Below are 17,984 nucleotides of genomic sequence, written 5' to 3'. Positions count from 1 at the left end.
GACGAGAGGAAGTAGCTGCGGGTGCTGGAATAGTAGGTGGTGGAAGCACAGTATGAGCCGCTTCGTCTTGAATTTCTGGGGCAGCCGGCACTTGATTTCCCGGGGCAGCCGGTACTTGATTTCCCGTGGCAGCAGGTTCATCGCTCTCCAAACAACTAACTCTTTTGGAGTCTGGCTGCGCTCCTTGTGGAAGCGGGTTGAGCTGTAAATTCCTCCAAACACCTTCAAATTTTCTAAAGCCCATGTAGTACAAGGATTCACAATTTAACCACTACGGTACCTCAATGGATTTCACCCCCTCAGGAAAAACTTCCGTATAATAAGCAATAATCATGCTAATGATAATAGGAAACACAAAGGCTTTATCTTGCTTATCAGAGCGGAGAACATCACGGATGCCTTGAATTATCAATTGCCCAATCTGAACTCCTGATAAATTTCCTAGCCCATTGATCATTTTATCCATAAAGTAGACATCAGTGTGTCTAACCTCATTGTACCCTCCAGCTCGCGGCATTACATTGAAACTCAGTAAGTAGGCGATCAATCGCTGCCGAATGGTCAAATACTTAGCATAAAGTAGTGATTTCCCTCTCGCGGATTTCCATCGCAATCCTAGCCTATCCACGGCTTCATTAACTGACCAAGCTGTCTCACATTCCACAGTGTGAGGAAGAACAGAAAATACCTCACCATGTGTAGGAATGCCCAAAAGCTCAGAAATGTGAGAAGCTTCTATGTCAATTTCCACCCTGCGAACCTTAGTAAAGATCCTAGTATTGCTACTTGACTCTTTATCCTTGGTGTTGGCATAAAACTCTTTAACTAAAGTCGGATAGTAGGGGTGTTGCAACTGAACCAAATTTTCCCAACCAAGAACTCTGAAAGCTTCAGATATGTGAAACAATCATCCACATGCGGTGATATGGTTTTTTCAACTACCATATTGTTCTCCTTCCTTTGATCATACCACTTTGCGTTGTCAGCTAATGTGAACTTTGTCTGATCGTAAGACGCGGTGGCTGCTGTACAGGTACGGCGTTTTGTAGCTCCGGCGCATGATGTAGCTGCACTGCGCTTGCTTTTAGCACCACTCATAGCTGCCAACAAAAAGCAAGAACGCTCTTAAAACGGCCTCAACATGAAAACACACAAACACCAAAAAAATCAGCCACCTTTAAGTTCAAAATTATCCACTTAGATAATTAAAACAAACCAACGCAACTCTGTACAAAACAACAGTATACCATCATCAAAACCTCTCAACTAAATGAATTTTAATGGTAACTACTCATATGCAATAAATGTCCCTGCAATTGTTTAGGCTTAAAAACAGATTTCTCATGTAAAAATCATAAACAAAAGCACTAAATTAGAGTGTACACAAAAATCATTCAAAAGGTAATCCTAGAGAGAAAAATATAATTGAGCAAAACTAGATTATTCTAATTCCAACAACAGTTGCAATTGAACAAAATAGATTAAGATAACTAATTCTATCATCTCTAATTAACCATTAATCATGCAATCTAATCGAATTTGATACATTACTTAATACTATAAATTAAGCAAAATTGAACAAATTTCACATTTAAGGCACAATAATTTCAAAATTAATCCTAACCACCAATCACCCAATCTAGATTTCATATAACAGCCTAAATATCCAAATAGTGCATCAATTTTATGAACAACCCACAACATAAGCACTATACTAAATTAAGAGCAATAACCACCATCCCATGAAGAACAACATACCATAAAGGAAGAGAAACTCCACCTAAACCAGTAATCAAGAAGAATGAAGCCCCAAATTTGAGAAAAAAATCTCAAATTTTCGCATTAATGGAATTAGGGTTTAGGGTTTTCAATTTGGGAAAAGGTAAAAGAAGGGTGATGAGAGGTGATGCTAGGTGAAATTGATTAGGTTATTGGTTGTTTTGGATGATTTAGAAGCTATTTTGTCAAAAAGAATGGAGATTAGAGAATGCTGGAACAAGATGAGTGTTCCTTGCCAGAAGAAGGAATGTAATTCTGATTTTGGGTATGAGAAAATCGGGTTAGGTGTTTTAATAGAAACTGAAATTTTATTTTGAATTTTTTTTTAAAAATTTGTGCATGACCGGATCTACCAACCGGACCTACTGGGCAGGTCCGGCTGGAGATCCGGCTGACCTGTTGGACTGGCAGAAGGTGGGCCAGTCCTGTGGCCGGATCTGCTGGGCAGGTTCGGTCACAGGTCCGGTTACCTCCCTGTATCCAATTGCGAACCAGCCGGTCCTGTGGCCGGATCTGCTGGGCAGGTCCGGTCACAGGTCCGGTCAAGGGTTAAAAAAAAAGTTTCAGAATTCAAAAACAGCAAGCTAAATTCCCCCACACTTACAGTTGACTGAATTGAAAAAGAAAGAGGAGAAATACGCTACTTACCTGCAATCGGCTACGACACTGTAAAAACAACTAAACAAAAGAAATTTATGAAACAAAATATAACAAAAATAAAACAAATGCAAATGAAAATATTGGGTTGCCTCCCAATTATCGCTATGTTTAACGTCTTTAGCTAGACTCAGTGATATGCTTATCAAGCATCAAAAAGCACAGAAAACGCTTTTTCAATTTGCCCACTTTCAAGATAAGGTTTAAGTTGTTGACCATTTACCTTAATGAGCTGATTATCCTTACCTTCAATCTCGATTGCACCAAGAGGGAATACTCGGATGACAATGAACGGTCCGGACCATCTTGATTTCAACTTTCCTGGAAAAAACTTAAAGCGAGAGTTAAATAAAAGCACTTTTTGCCCGCTTTTAAATTCTTTCCGAATGATATGCTTGTCATGCCAGGCTTTAGTTCGCTCTTTATAAATTCGTGCATTCTCAACAGAATCACATCTAATCTCATCAAGCTCACTAAGTTGTAGCAAACGCTTTTCTCCGGCAGTTTTCAAGTCATAATTAAGCTATTTTACAGCCCAATAAGCACAGTGCTCTAACTCTACCGGGAGATGACAAGGTTTACCAAACACTAGCATATACGGTGACATTCCTAGAGGTGTCTTTAAAGCTGTTCGGTACGCCCATAGTGCATCGTCAAGCTTAAGAGACCAATCTTTCCTAGAAGCATTAACAGTTTTCTCAAGAATTAACTTAAGTTCCCTATTAGATATTTCTACTTGCCCACTAGTTTGTGGTGATAAGGGGTACTAGTCTTGTGTTGGCATCCATACTTATTCATAAGATTTTTGAATTGATGATTATGAAAATGGACACCATTATCGCTAATCATGACTCTAGGAACCCCATAATTTGAAAAGATGTGTTTCTTAATGAACTTGACTACACTACTAGCAGTATTATCTTTTAGTGCAACAGCCACAACCCATTTTGAAACATAATCGACTGCTACGAGAATGTATTGATTTCCAAAAGATGGTGGGAAGGGACCCATAAAATCAATACCCCATACGTCAAAAATTTCTACCTCAAGGATGCCTGTCTGAGGCATCTCGTTTCTCCTGCCAATGTTTCCAGTCCTCTGACATTTATCACACGCCAATACGAAGCTCCTTCCATCCTTGAAGAGTGTTGGCCAATAAAATCCACTTTGTAGCACTTTCGCCGACGTCTTAAGTCCTCCATGATGTCGACCATAAGGAGAAGAATGACATTCCTGCAGAATTGGGATCATCTCTTCCTCTGGTATACATCGTCGTATGATTCCATCAGCACATCTTCGAAAAAGTAACGGTTCCTCCCATATGTAGTAATTTACCTCAGCTAGAAACCGTTTCTTTTGATGGTAGGAGAACTCCTATGGAACAATGTTAGATACCAAATAATTCACAATATCAACAAACCATGGTACCTCAAGTTCCTGGGCTGCCCAGAATTGTTCATCCGGAAAGTCATCATTAACCGTTTCCTCCTTACTAAGCTTCCCATTTTCCAATCTAGAGAGATGATCAGCTACAACATTCTCGGAGCCCTTCTTATCCCGGATTTCAAAATTAAATTCCTACAAAAGAAGAACCCATCGAATCAATCGTGACTTAGCATCTTGTTTAGAAATGAGATACTTAATCGCGGAGTGATCCGTGTACATTATCACCTTTGAACCTACAAGATAAGAACGAAACTTGTCAAATGCATAAACCACAGCTAAAAATTCCTTCTCAGTAGTGGCATAATTTATCTGAGCACTATCGAGAACCTTACTCGCATAGTATATAACATGTGACTTTTTATCTTTTCTCTGTCCTAAAACAGCGTCAATAGCAAAGTCACTTGCGTCACACATTAATTCAAAAGGGAGTGACCAATCAGGAGAAACAATAATAGGGGCAGAAATAAGGGCTTTCTTTAATGTGTTATAAGCAACAAGACAACTTTCATTAAAATGAAAAGTAACATCTTTGATCAGCAAATCACAAAGAGGTTTAGCAATTTTGGAAAAGTCTTTAATGAAACGTCTGTAAAAACCTGCATGACCCAGAAAACTCCTTACTGCCCTCACTGAGTTTGGAGGAGGCAACTTCTCTGTTACCTCCACTTTCTCTTGGTCAACCTCAATACCTGCAGCTGAGATTTTATGCCCAAGGACGATTCCACTTTGTACCATAAAATGGCATTTTTCCCAATTCAGAACTAAATTGGTCTCTTCACAACGCTCTAATACCCTGTCTAAATTGGATAAACAAACGTCAAAGTAAGAGCCAAATACAGAAAAATTGTCCATAAAAACCTCAATAATCTTCTCTACCATGTCAGAGAATATGGCCATCATGCATCTCTGAAAAGTACCTGGAGCATTACAATTGTCACGACCCAATTTATTGAGCCGAGACCGGCGCTAGGGAACGAGAGTGGTAGCTCCGGAACCCGTAGCAAGCCTAAAACCACTATATGGCGCGTCGCGCCAAAGTTTGGCGCGACGTGCCAAAGTTTGGCACGACGTGCCAAAGCCAAGCACGATGTGCCATGCCCGTTTTGAAGCTTTTTGATGATCCCCTAACCCAATATCGACCTTCGGACTCCAAAAATGCGAGATTCGGACGTCAAACGAGTAAATTATGACTAGTTGATTGGAATGAGACAGTTTATGGATATCAATTGGTTTCATTAAGAAAACCTTTCATTCTCTATTGAGAATTAAATTGAAAAGTGTTAAGAAACGAAAGAAGAATGATTCGTTTATCGGAAAAGATTACGTTTGAAGCACGACGGCTTATGTTTTGTCTCTTGTCGTGTCTCGTGTCTAGAGTCAATCTTAGAATAGGATTCTGATGTGAGTCAAATGTTTTGAAATTGTTTTAGATCCAGCGAGGCAAGAAGCAGCTGGACCAGAAGCTCGGGAAACTTGACGTTTCTAAGCACCGACGTATTTTTGGATAAGCGTTTTCTGTGAGTTTATACGATTTGCTTTTAAAGTATTTATTTAAGCGATTACTTGATATTGCTTTGCGTTTAATTTGCATGTTTATAGTGCGAAATCTTTATTTGAATTGCATATACGCCTGATTTGAAACCAGTATTGATCTGATGGAACGTGCTACCTATTGAGCGGCAATAGGACTGTGTGATCACCAATTTCAATTTGATACAGCTGTGAATACGATTAAGAACACGAATTTCGAAGTCAGATGTATGACTGTGATACGAGAGTGAACTCGGTTACAGTGTAACCTGAGCCCCGTATCTAGTGGGTTGGACCCACCACTGGAATTAAGAGAATTGTCGCGACTGACGTGGTAGAGTGTGAATACTCCCGGGTCGGACTATTGGATAAGTTTTCCTCTGAGTACATACGTTTAGCATGTTCGAGGATTAGGGTTTCAATCGGATCCTATACTTGGCTACATGAGGTTTGAACGTTATTGCATTGTTTTATGATTTATAAGAATACTTATTAATAAATATATGAGGCAGAAGTACCCATATCTTTTCACTTAAGGTACGTGGCTAAATTTTAAATTCGAGGACGAATTTATTTTAAGGGGGGGGGGTGAATGTAATATCCCAAAATATTTTAAGATAATTACGTCGTGCCACGTGTCGTAGATTCCGATAAATTAAATTAAGAAGAATTTAATTTAATTATATCGGGAATTTAGAATAAATTTTAATAAGTTAATTAGCGGGATTTGAGGATTTAACTTCGAAAATTAATATAAAATAAATTATAAATCCCGTAACGACAATTATTTCGCCAAAGTCAGCGAAATAATTTATAGTATTTGTGGTAAACGTTTCGAGTTAATCGGAGATTGTTTAAAATTTGGACGCGGATAGGTTTTGGACTAAATTAAAACTTTTGAAAAGTTTCAAGGGCCAAGTTGCAAATTAACCATTATATATATAAGAATTGAGTTGAAGGAGGAAAGCTCCAGAACCATCACTCTCAGTTTCATCTTTTCTCTTTTCTTATTCTCGCCGTTTCGATTACGGTTCGTCGTGCGGTTTCCGTTTCTCGTCCGTTTTCGACGTTTAATAACTCAAATCGACCGTATTTCGAAGGACAATCACGGTAAGCAAGTCGTTTCTCCGTTTATTTGGGTATAATTGATGGAAAAACGAATTGAAAATTAGGTTACGGCGAAACCGTATCGCGATTACGTATTTGATTCGTTTTACACGTTTTTATTGTGTTTTTGGATGGATTTAGATGTTGTTTTAGTAGCGGATACGTTTGGAAGTGTCTCGAGCATGTCGGAATGAGTTCTTAAGCAGTTTTATGCCGATTTGGGCCTGCTGCCCTCGTCTGCACGACGCGCCAAAATTTGTCGCGACGTGCCAAAGCTTAGCACGACGTGCCAAAGCTAGCACGACGTGCCATGCCCGTTTTGAAGCTTTTTGATGATCCCCTAACCCAATATCGACTTCCGGACTTCGAAAATGCGAGATTCGGACGTCAAACGAGTAAAATTTGACTAGTTGATTGGAATGAGATAGCTTATAGATATCAATTGGTTTCATTAAGAAAACCTATATTCTCTATTGAGAATTAAATTGAAAAGTGTTTAGAAACGAAAGGAGAATGATTCGTTTATCGAAAAAGATTACGTTTGAAGCACGACGGCTTATGTTTTGTGTCTTGTCATGTCTCGCGTCTAGAGTCAATCTTAGAATAGGATTCTGATGTGAGTCAAATGTTTTGAAATTGTTTTAGATCCAGCGAGGCAAGAAGCAGCTGGACCAGGAGCTCGGGAAGCTTGACGTTTCTAAGCCTCGACGCATTTTTGGATAAGCGTTTTCTGTGAGTTTATACGATTTGCTTTTAAAGTATTTATTTAAGCAATTATTTTATATTGCTTTATATTTCAACTGCATGTTTTATATGCGAAACTTTTATATGAATTGCATATACGCTTGATTTGAAACCAGTATTGATCCGATGGAACGTGCTACCTATTGAGCGGCAATAGGACTGTGTGATCACCAGTTTCGATTTGATACAGCTGTGAATACGATTAAGAACACGAATTTCGAAGTCAGATGTATGACTGTGATACGAGAGTGAACTCGGTTACAGTGTAACCTGAGCCCCGTATCTAGTGGGTTGGACCCACCACTGGAATTAAGAGAATTGTCGCGACTGACGTGGTAGAGTGTGAATACTCCCGGTTCGGACTATTGGATAAGTTTTCCTCTGAGTACATACGTTTAGCATGTTTGAGGATTAGGGTTTCAATCGGATCCTGTACTTGGCTGCATATGATTGATTGCGGTTTTATGTTTTATTTGAATACTTATTAGTAAATGTATGAACTTACTCAGTATATCCCCATATACTAACCCCTCACAGATTTCCTTTCAGGATAAAGACGCTTTGAAGCAACGGACTTCTATCCTACTTCCAGAAGTCTGTATTTTTGAAAGTATGTAAAGAAACAGTACTTTACTCTTAGAGCTGCAGTAGATAAGTATTTTGCAAGTCAGCTTGTAATGTATAGTTTTCTGTAAATATAACTTTAATATTTTGAAGTTTTAAATGTTTTACGCTAGCTGCGTTTTGATATTTGAGATTGCCAGAGGATGTGTATGCCTGTCATGTATGATTCTGCATGACACGTGTTTATGTATGTCATGCATGACGTTTATGTTTCGCGAAAAATTATTTTACGATTTTAGATTTGCTACGGGTTCCGGAGCTACCACTCCCGTTCCCTAGCGCCGGTCTCGGCTCAATAAATTGGGTCGTGACAATTGTGGCATCAGAGCAGTTGGTCCAGGATACCACTGTTCTTGTGTGAGTCTACCTAGGAACTACTGCAGCACATAGGGATTCGAGTCATGTCTTGATCAGTTTTCGTTTGATCTTAAGATTTTAACTCTTCACCTTACGATCTGAGTCTGTTATTATGATCGATAGGATTGTTAGACGATATACGTTTGCGAAAGTATTCTGCTTACGGAAGAATGATCGATATATTATATGATCATTGCGAATGCTCGCGTTCGAGGTGGATAGTCAACATTATACGATTCGACGACGAGGCTAGTATATTAAACATCGAATGGTATAACGATACCATCAAAGTCACGTGAGATAAGCGCTAAGAGATGATAGATAACAAGGCGTGGATTCAGAAGAATGGAAGAGTTTCCCAAGTTACAGAGTTTAAAGTTTAGAGAACTTACAAGGTGAAAGATTTGTGATTTACAAAGATTAATTGTTTTAATAATTCTGAAAGTATAATTGTGCCTAGATTTGATATAGAAATGTACTATTGCCATGACATGAATAGAAGTGCATCACTACATACACATTAAATGAAAACAATAAGAAATGAATCCATACATTAGTAGGACATGCATCATATGCATTATGTTTAGATGAAAGGTAAGTTATGGCAACTCCTTGGGGATGAGAGACGTAATCACCCTAGTGCACAATTATACTAAAACATAGAAAAATTTAAATATGAATTTTGTAAAAGAGTCAGTTTCTTTGGATTTCAAAGATTTTGAAATGGTTGCAACCATAATTGTTTTAATGTAAGTATACCTAGACCAGAACTCTGTAACGAAGGGGAAATGTTTGGAATCTACCGACAAGCAACTCTCGAAGGCACAAAGCACGTGTACGAGAACACGAACAAGAAGTTATGCTTTAGGAAGATACGAAGATAGTCGTAGGTCTAAGACCTATTATAACATAGAAAGACAAGATACACTTGAATGATGAAGTGAAATTCATTGACTAGTGAACTAAGATGTCTTTATCTTGAACGAGGTAATTAGAATTCTATATGTTATAAATGATAGAAGTGTGGGAAGTGATTGTTGAACATAGAAAGTGATTATTAGCTTAAACCCTAAAGGTGTAAAGGTAATATCCACGAATGGAAAATGTGAGTTTTACACTATAATGGAAGATTATCAAGTCTAGTAAAACTGAGATATCTTGTGATCGAACGGTTGGATCGGTTTAATATTGGAGTATAATATTCTTAAGAAGGTTGACTAGGAATTGATCGTTGTGATCGTCGAACGGGGTACTAAACGACAGCTTCATAAGACTATTCATAGGAGACTTGTAAGGCTGGAAATAACCAACCTAGCCAATATACTATGAGAGTATAAGAAGTAAAGACGTAAGATATTTAGCAAATGAGAATGGGGTGAAAAATAGGATTAATAAAGTTAAAGGATAGATTGTATATGTGATTGCATGAACTATGTTAAGGAGTTAGAAATTCGTGTAAAGAGCTGTGCGGTTGGGCATCCTGACCAACAAATTAAAGGATAAGAACATGTATATGAAGTATAAGGTTATGAGATGAGGATAAGAAAGATGAAATGCGAAGAGTATAGTATGATAGCTATGTGATATTGATGATGACTTTTAAAGGAAGACATGGACGCTGCATGTGGGAGAATGGCACACGTTTCATGATGAAGATTGTACCAGACGTATACAAATCAATAGTTCTATATATTAGGACTGGCGGAGGAATCAAAGTAAGTTAACATTTGGGATACATAATGTATTACGAACGATGACATCCGGATAAGGATGTTACGATAAACGAAGAAAGCAAGACAGCACCGTATAAAAGGGAGTTAAGTTATGATAGGAGTAAAAGAGAAATAAAGCTATATAGTCAATAAAGATAAAAAGGATTATGCAGTTTGATACGAGAAGTGACGACGAATGAGGAATGTTACGATGGATTAAGTACGCGGGTATAAGAATACTTCCCATTGGATATAAATGAGCAAGTGGATATAAAGACATATAACAAATGAGTTAAAGAAGAGAAATGAATAGTTAAGATTACCAAGAGTGAAATCGTAATTCAAGGACATTGATCGAAGTTCAAGGTACACTAGTTTGAAGATAAAAGGAGAGCAACGTACCAACAGACAAAACGATGAGTTTGACATGATGTAGTTTCAAGGTTAGGAGGTACATTAACTGTACCTAGATTAGAATGGCTAATGATGATATAAATCATTTTGGAGTATGGCCAAGTGTTTATTAACGACTTATAAGTAAATAGGACGAAAAGAAAGGATACGTGGAACGTTAATAATTGGTATTTCAACTCTTAAGAGGTTGATAGAATGAGATCAAACATTCTAATGGCAGCGATGGTTGTTTAGGATCCAAAATGTCTCGTGAGACATCTGGAACGAATTAAGGCGATTAAATAGACAAGTGACTAGTATAAGGAAAAGATACAAAAAGTGTTACAAAGGTCGAGTATAAGATTCAACATGGATTTTACTCGAAGAATCGAGAAGTTTTAAAGGAATGTGAAAATAGGAGATTGAAATGAGTTCCACTAGCATAACAAATGTCAGTGATGGATGCATCCCATAAGTATAAGTGAATATTAATGTATTGGACGTTAAAGTGATCTAGAGGGAGTAACGGCTAAGATTTTTATTAATGATTGGAAATGTAATAGCGAAGAGCGGAATGCGAGAATAATGATAAAAGAGTATGTGGAAGAAATTACAACAACTACAAGAGAGATAGTACTAGTGAATGAAATTAAGGAATATGAAAGGAAGTAATGAGTTGTAATAAGAATGAATTGTAAATAAAAGTATTTATAAAGAGTTCGAGTACAAGGGTAAGTACAACAAGGAAACAAAGAGTTATTATAGAAATTTATAAACGTCATTTATATGATTTCAAGCGTAAGCTATCTACTGATTCATAAATCAACGTGAGGCGAATGGTTTTAACCAGGGACGTGTAATGAAGAAGAGGCAAAGTATCTGTCGAAAATGATAGAGAGTTGGATAGTTAGATTGACTAATTAAGTCTAGTATCTTCTTAGAACTAGAAAGCTAATAAAGAATCGAATCAGAATTGTTCGGGAATCTACGAGATCGGACTAAAATAAAGTATCATTAGATAAGGAATATCTAATGAAGACAATAAGTCACTAAGATAAGAAGCTATTAAAAGAATGTAAACGAATAACGATACCTCAAGAAGGTAGATCAAATAAACATGAAGAATGCTTGTAGCTATTGACAAGGATAGGCTACAAGACTAGTTTACGAATTTGGAGATTAGGAATAGAATATCAAATGAAGAGAAAGTAATACTAACCAGAGAAGTGAATGGAATCGAAGGATCGAGAAATAAGATACATCAGAGAAGGCAGATGCTAAATATATCAAGTGATACTAAGAGTGCATTCAACTTCATGAAATTAAGAAACCATGAAGTATGAAAGAGAAATATTAAGTTAAACGATATAAGTTTAGGGAAAACGTATACGGATAGTATAGCAAAGACGAACATTCTGAAGAGGTTTCCCCTAGCCCAAGTAAAACCACTTCCATAAGGACATAGATAAGAATACAGGTATTTGAACGAGATTTGATACACACACCATGAAGTAACTCGAGAGTAATTCAATTCGTGGTACAAGGCCACGAAGATTAGTAAGTCAACAGAGCGAAGAATTGACAGAAACAAGGACAACGAATCTTTTCACTCTACGATCAACTAGAGTGAAATTAGACATCATAAGAAGATAAATAGCCACAAGATAATGAATACAAGAGTAAGATTAGTAGAGCTAGATGTGAGATAATTATTTTGAATAAGTAATTTAAGTAATGCAAGCAAGGAACCTTGCTACATGCAAGTAGGTAGTAAGCCGTTAAGAAACAACAAACACAGAAGTTCAAAGAACACGAGAGGTTAAAAGAACGATCGTGGTACGCCAAAAAGATTAGTGATAGTTGTATCCAAACGACGTCAAATACATGAAAAGGAAGTAAGTGTGCAATGCAGTGGTGGCAACAACATTTGGACACAACTCCGTTATCAAAAGATTCATTAGAATGGCCAGCTAAGGACAAGTTTATTCGGAGAAAGAGGTGTCTAAAGGTGACTGAAGAGCTATCATATGAAGAAAAAACAGTAAAGATTACCAGTACGTAGGTACAGAAGCAATGGTAAGAGTTCTTTGGAAAAGTTAGCCTATAAAAGAGTATACGTAAGCAACAGAAGAGGATATGAAGCAAAAATATTTGTATTTATTTACCCTAGGTACGTGGCAAAAGTTTTAAATTCGAGGACGAATTTATTTTAAGGGGGGGTGAATGTAATACCCCAATTATTTTTAAAGTAATTACGTCGTGCCACGTGTCGAGAGTTCCGATAAATTAAATTAAGGAGAATTTAGTTTAATTAAATAGGGAATTTGGAATAATTTTTATTAAGAGATTTAACGGGATTTAAAGATTTAACTTTGAAAATTAATATAAAATAAATTATAAATCTCGTGATGGATTTTTAAATCGCCAAAGTCCGCGAAATAATTTATAGTATTTATGATAAAAGTTTCAAGTCGATCGGAGGTCGTTTAAAATTTGGACGCGGATGCGTTTTGGGTTAATTTGCAATTTTTGAAAAGTTTAAGGGCTAAAGTGTAAATTAGCTAATTGAGCCTCAAGAATAGAAATTAGAGGATTATTGACGGGAAATAATAATTTTAGAATCGTATTATTTATTTGGATATAAATAATACGTACGTAATTGAGTTAAAGTAATCGTTAAGTTAAAATAGAAAGTTTAATAGAGAATTGGTTTAAGTTAAAGAGTTCAAGGAGCAAAAGCGACATTTAGCCAAATATATAAGAAATGGTATGAAGAAAGAAGGATCCAGACTCTCATTACCATGGCCAAACTCCATTTTCATTTCCTTCGTTAAAACATCGCCGTTCCGTCGCTCGATCTCCGTTTCTCGTCCGTTTTCGACGTTTAATAACTCGAATCGATCATATTTCGAAGGACAATCACGGTAAGCCAGTCGTTTCTCCGTTTATTTGGGTATAATTGATGGATAAACGAATTTAAAATTAGGTTACGGCGAAACCGTATCGCGATTACGTATTCGATTCGTTTTACACGTTTTTATTGTGTTTTTGGATGGATTTAGATGTCGTTTTCGTAGCGGATACGTTTGGAAGTGTCTCAAGCATGTCGGAATGAGTTTTTGAGCGGTTTTATGCCAATTTGGGCATGCTGCCCTCGTCTGCACGACGCGCCAAAATTTGGCGCGACGCACCAAAGCTTGGCGCGATGCGCAAAAGCCTAGCACGATGTGCCATGCCCGTTTTGAAGCTTTTTGATGATCCCCTAACCCAATATCGACCTTTGGACTCTGAAAATGCGAGATTCGGACGTCAAACGAGTAAATTATGACTAGTTGATTGGAATGAGATAGTTTATGGATATCAATTGGTTTCATTAAGAAAACCTACATTCTCTATTGAGAATTAAATTGAAAAGTGTTAAGAAACGAAAGAAGAATGATTCGTTTATCGGAAAAGATTACGTTTGAAGCACGACGGCTTATGTTTTTTCTCTTGTCGTGTCTCGCGTCTAGAGTCAATCTTAGAATAGGATTCTAATGTGAGTCAAATGTTTTGAAATTGTTTTAGATCCAGCGAGGCAAGAAGCAGCTGGACCAGGAGCTCGGGAAACTTGACGTTTCTAAGCCCCGACGTATTTTTGGATAAGCGTTTTCTGTGAGTTTATACGATTTGCTTTTAAAGTATTTATTTAAGCGATTACTTGATATTGCTTTGCGTTTAATTTGCATGTTTATAGTGCGAAATCTTTATATGAATTTCATATATGCTTGATTTGAAACCAGTACTGATCCGATGGAACGTGCTACCTATTGAGCGGCAATAGGACTGTGTGATCACCAGTTTCGATTTGATACAGCTGTGAATACGATTAAGAACACGAATTTCGAAGTCAGATGTATGACTGTGATACGAGATTGAACTCGGTTACAGTGTAACCTGAGCCCCATATCTAGTGGGTTGGACCCACCACTGGAATTAAGAGAATTGTCGCGACTGACGTGGTAGAGTGTGAATACTCCCGGGTCGGACTATTGGATAAGTTTTCCTCTGGGTACATACGTTTATCATGTTCGAGGATTAGGGTTTCAATCGGATCCTATACTTGGCTACATGAGGTTTGGACGTTATTGCATTGTTTTATGATTTATAAGAATACTTATTAGTAAATGTATGAACTCACTCAGTATATTCCCATATACTGACCCCTCACAGTCTTTCTTTCAGGTCAAAGTGTTTTGTAGGACGAACTTCCTTTTCTTGTTTTGGAAGTCTATAATAGTGAAAGACTATGTCGAGGAACGTTTTCTTTGTAGAGCTGCAGTAGTCGGTAGATGTCTGTATATAATGTATGGTTAAATTCAAACGGTATATTTAAATGGGCAACTCTGATTTGATATAAAAGTATATATATTATTTATAAAGATCATATTTTAACCGTTTGATTTCTTTAACCAATTGCCACAAGTGGAATTGGTTACGATTATGATTAGAGACAGGGCAGTGCTGGACATGAGATGTCGCTCGGTAAGACCCTAGTCTATAAGAATGATTCACGATGGTTTTCAGAAGGCAATAAAGATATTTTGATATTTATAATAGTAAAGTTTAAAAAGGTTTTCTGAAAGTGTTTTATATAAAATAATATATTTTAATTCGCAAAAAATTTATAGTGGTTTTAGGCTTGCTACGGGTTCCGGAGCTACCACTCTCGTTCCCTAGCGCCGGTCTCGGCTCAATAAATTGGGTCGTGACAATTACATAAACTAAATGGCATTCGGCGATACGCAAAAGTGCCATACGGACACGTAAATGTCGTATATTCCCGTTGTTCAGAATCTATAGGCACTTGATAGTAACCTGAATAGCCATCTAGGAAGCAATAAAATTGATGCCCAACTAAACGCTCTAACATCTGATCAATGAAAGGTAAGGGAAAGTGGTCCTTACATGTGGTCGCGTTCAGTTTGCGATAATCGATACATACCCTCCAACCGGTGACCATCCTTGTCGGAATCAGCTCATTATTGTCATTCTTGACCACGGTTGTGCCTCCTTTATTTGGTACAACTTGCACAGGACTCACCCAGGCGCTATCAGAGATAGGGTAGATGATTCCTGCGTCAAGAAGCTTAATCACTTCAGCCCGCACAACCTTCTTCATGTTCGGGTTGAGTCTTCTTTGTCCTTGATTACTAGGGAGATGTTCCTTCTCCAATCGAATCTTATGCATGCAGATCGATGGATTAATCCCTATGATGTCATAAATCGAACATCCTATCGCCTTGCTTCGATTTCTCAAAACCCGCATTGTCTTCTCTTCCTGCACATCAGATAAACCAGAAGAAATAATAACAGGATATGTGTCGTTAGGCCCAATAAACGCATATTTCAAATGAGGTGGTAGCTGCTTTAGCTCTAGCTTTGGTGGTTCTACAACTGTTGGTTTTGGTTTTGGTTCCCATTTCAGCTCATCATATTGAGGCTTGTATTTATAGGTCCTAAAACCTTCACCTTCTAATCGCATTGCACACTCAGCTATTTCAAGATTTTCATCCTTCTCATGCGAACTCAAAATTAAACATGCTTCTAATGGTTCCTTGAATGATTCCTGTTCAGCAACATGGGAAACAGCATGGTCAATAACATCAACACTAAAACAAGAATCATCACGTGATGGGTGTTTCACCGCCTTAAGAATATTAAATTCTTCTTTCTCACTCCCCATCCTAAAGGTAAGTTTACCTTGAACAACATCAATCAACACACCTCCTGTAGCTAAAAACGGTCTACCTAAAATCATAGATAAATCGTTTTCATCTTTTGTTTCTAGAATAAGAAAATTTGCAGGAAAATAAAACTTGCCCACTCGCACAAATAAGTCTTCTACAATGCCTAAAGGGTATTTGATCGATCGATCAGCCAATTGTAGAGACACAGTTGTGGGCTTCATCTCTTTCATGCCAAGCCTCTTATAAAGGGATGCAGGCATAATATTCACACTAGCACCAAGATCACACAAACATTTAGAGATAGTAGTATCACCAATAACACAAGGGATAGAAAAACTTCCTGGGTCCTTAAGCTTAGGTGGTAGCTGCTTTTGAAGTATGGCACTGCATTCTTCAGTTAAAGCTACGGTGGTGTACTCCTCTAGCTTGCTCTTGTTGGAAACTAGTTCTTTTAGGAACTTGGCATAGGAAGGCATCTTAGCAAGGGCCTGCAAAATAGGAATATTAAGCTCAATCTTTTTAAAGGCATTAAAAAAGTGCTGAAAATTGTTGTCAGTAGTTTTTTTCTTCAGCCTTTGTGGATATGGAATAGGTGGAACATAAGGTTTGACTGAAGGATCAGCCACCACTTCCTTATCAAGATTATTCCCTTGCTTTGCATCGTGTTCACTATCTTCCTTGTCGTCTTCGTCGTAGACAATCTCAATTACTTTCTTTCCCTTGCTTCCAGTTTCCACCTGAGTTCCGCTCCTGAGACTGATGGCCATAACTCCCTCTTTCGGATTATTTTCAATATTACTAGGGAGTTTGCCTTGTTCACGTTCCGCAACAGTTCTTGCCAACTGGCCCAACTGCAACTCTAATTTGTGAATTGATGCTTGACTTGACTGTGCCAACTGGTCAATTTTCGCATCCATCTTCTTAACAGTGGTATCTTGAGTTGCTAAGAACTGAGATATCATCTCTTCTACAGAAGGCTTCCTGTCTGAATTATTCTGTTGTTGAGGTGGAAGAACTTGTCTTTGTTGCTGAAATCCCGGAGGTGGTGCTTGCCTATTCGCTCCTTGATCCCTCCAGGAGAAATTTGAGTGGTTGCGCCATCCAGGGTTATAAGTGTTTGAAAAAGGGTCATTCTTGACTTGTCTACCCTGGAAGGCTCCCATGAAATTTGCTTCCTCACAGTTTGGTGGTGCCGATTCAACGTTTACGCACACATTTGCATTGTGTCCAAACATCCCACAAAAGGCACATGACTCTTGATTGGAAGTATCTCTGTCCACAAGCATCTTGACTTGCTTGGTTAAATCAGCCATTTGTGCTGAGAGATCAGAATGAGAATTGATTTCATATACTCCTGCCCTTTTTCATCTGATTGCCTTCTGCCTTGAATTCATTGCCAACTTCTCATAGGTTTTCATGAGTTCTGCAGCTGTTGTATCTCCATAGTAACCTACAGAAGTTGTGTCAACTAGCGTTTGACAATTAACGTTCAGGCCATCATAGAAAAACTGAGTCAGAAATTCTCTGGCACTTGGTGATGAGGGCATTGGGTCAAGAGCAGCTTAAACCTTTCCCATGCTTCATGAAACAATTCTGGATCTCGCTGCACAAAGTTGCAGATTTTCGCCCTCAAATCCATGGTCTTTTGGGGAGAGTAGAACCTCAGCATACATTCATTGTATACATCCTCCCATGTGCGAAAAACACCTTCTGGCTGGTTCAAAAGCCACTGTCTAGCGTCTCCTTTCAGACAATGAGGGAAACACCTCATTCTTAGCTCATCCTCATTGAGATTGTTCATCGGTAAAGTTTGCACAATACCATAGAAATCTCTGATAAAGGCGAATGAGTCTTCAGTAGCCGTTCCAGTAAACTGAGGCAGCATATTGAGATGGAAAGTTTTGAG

The 17,984-nt window shown here is 37.9% G+C and overlaps 1 non-coding gene across 1 annotated transcript; it reads left to right on the top strand.

Annotated features, from left to right (window-relative positions):
- The first annotated feature begins 17,607 nt into the window (after positions 1-17,607).
- LOC126654196 (small nucleolar RNA R71) lies at positions 17,608-17,714 on the top strand. Its single transcript, XR_007632452.1, has one exon. It is a non-coding gene; the product is annotated as a small nucleolar RNA R71 (small nucleolar RNA).
- The last annotated feature ends 270 nt before the right edge of the window (positions 17,715-17,984 follow it).

This window comes from Mercurialis annua, linkage group LG6 (assembly GCF_937616625.2).
Source record: "Mercurialis annua linkage group LG6, ddMerAnnu1.2, whole genome shotgun sequence".
Classification (NCBI taxonomy): Eukaryota; Viridiplantae; Streptophyta; class Magnoliopsida; order Malpighiales; family Euphorbiaceae; genus Mercurialis; species Mercurialis annua.
The sequence above is the reverse complement of the archived record's forward strand: the minus strand, read 5'-3'. Positions and strand labels throughout refer to the sequence as shown.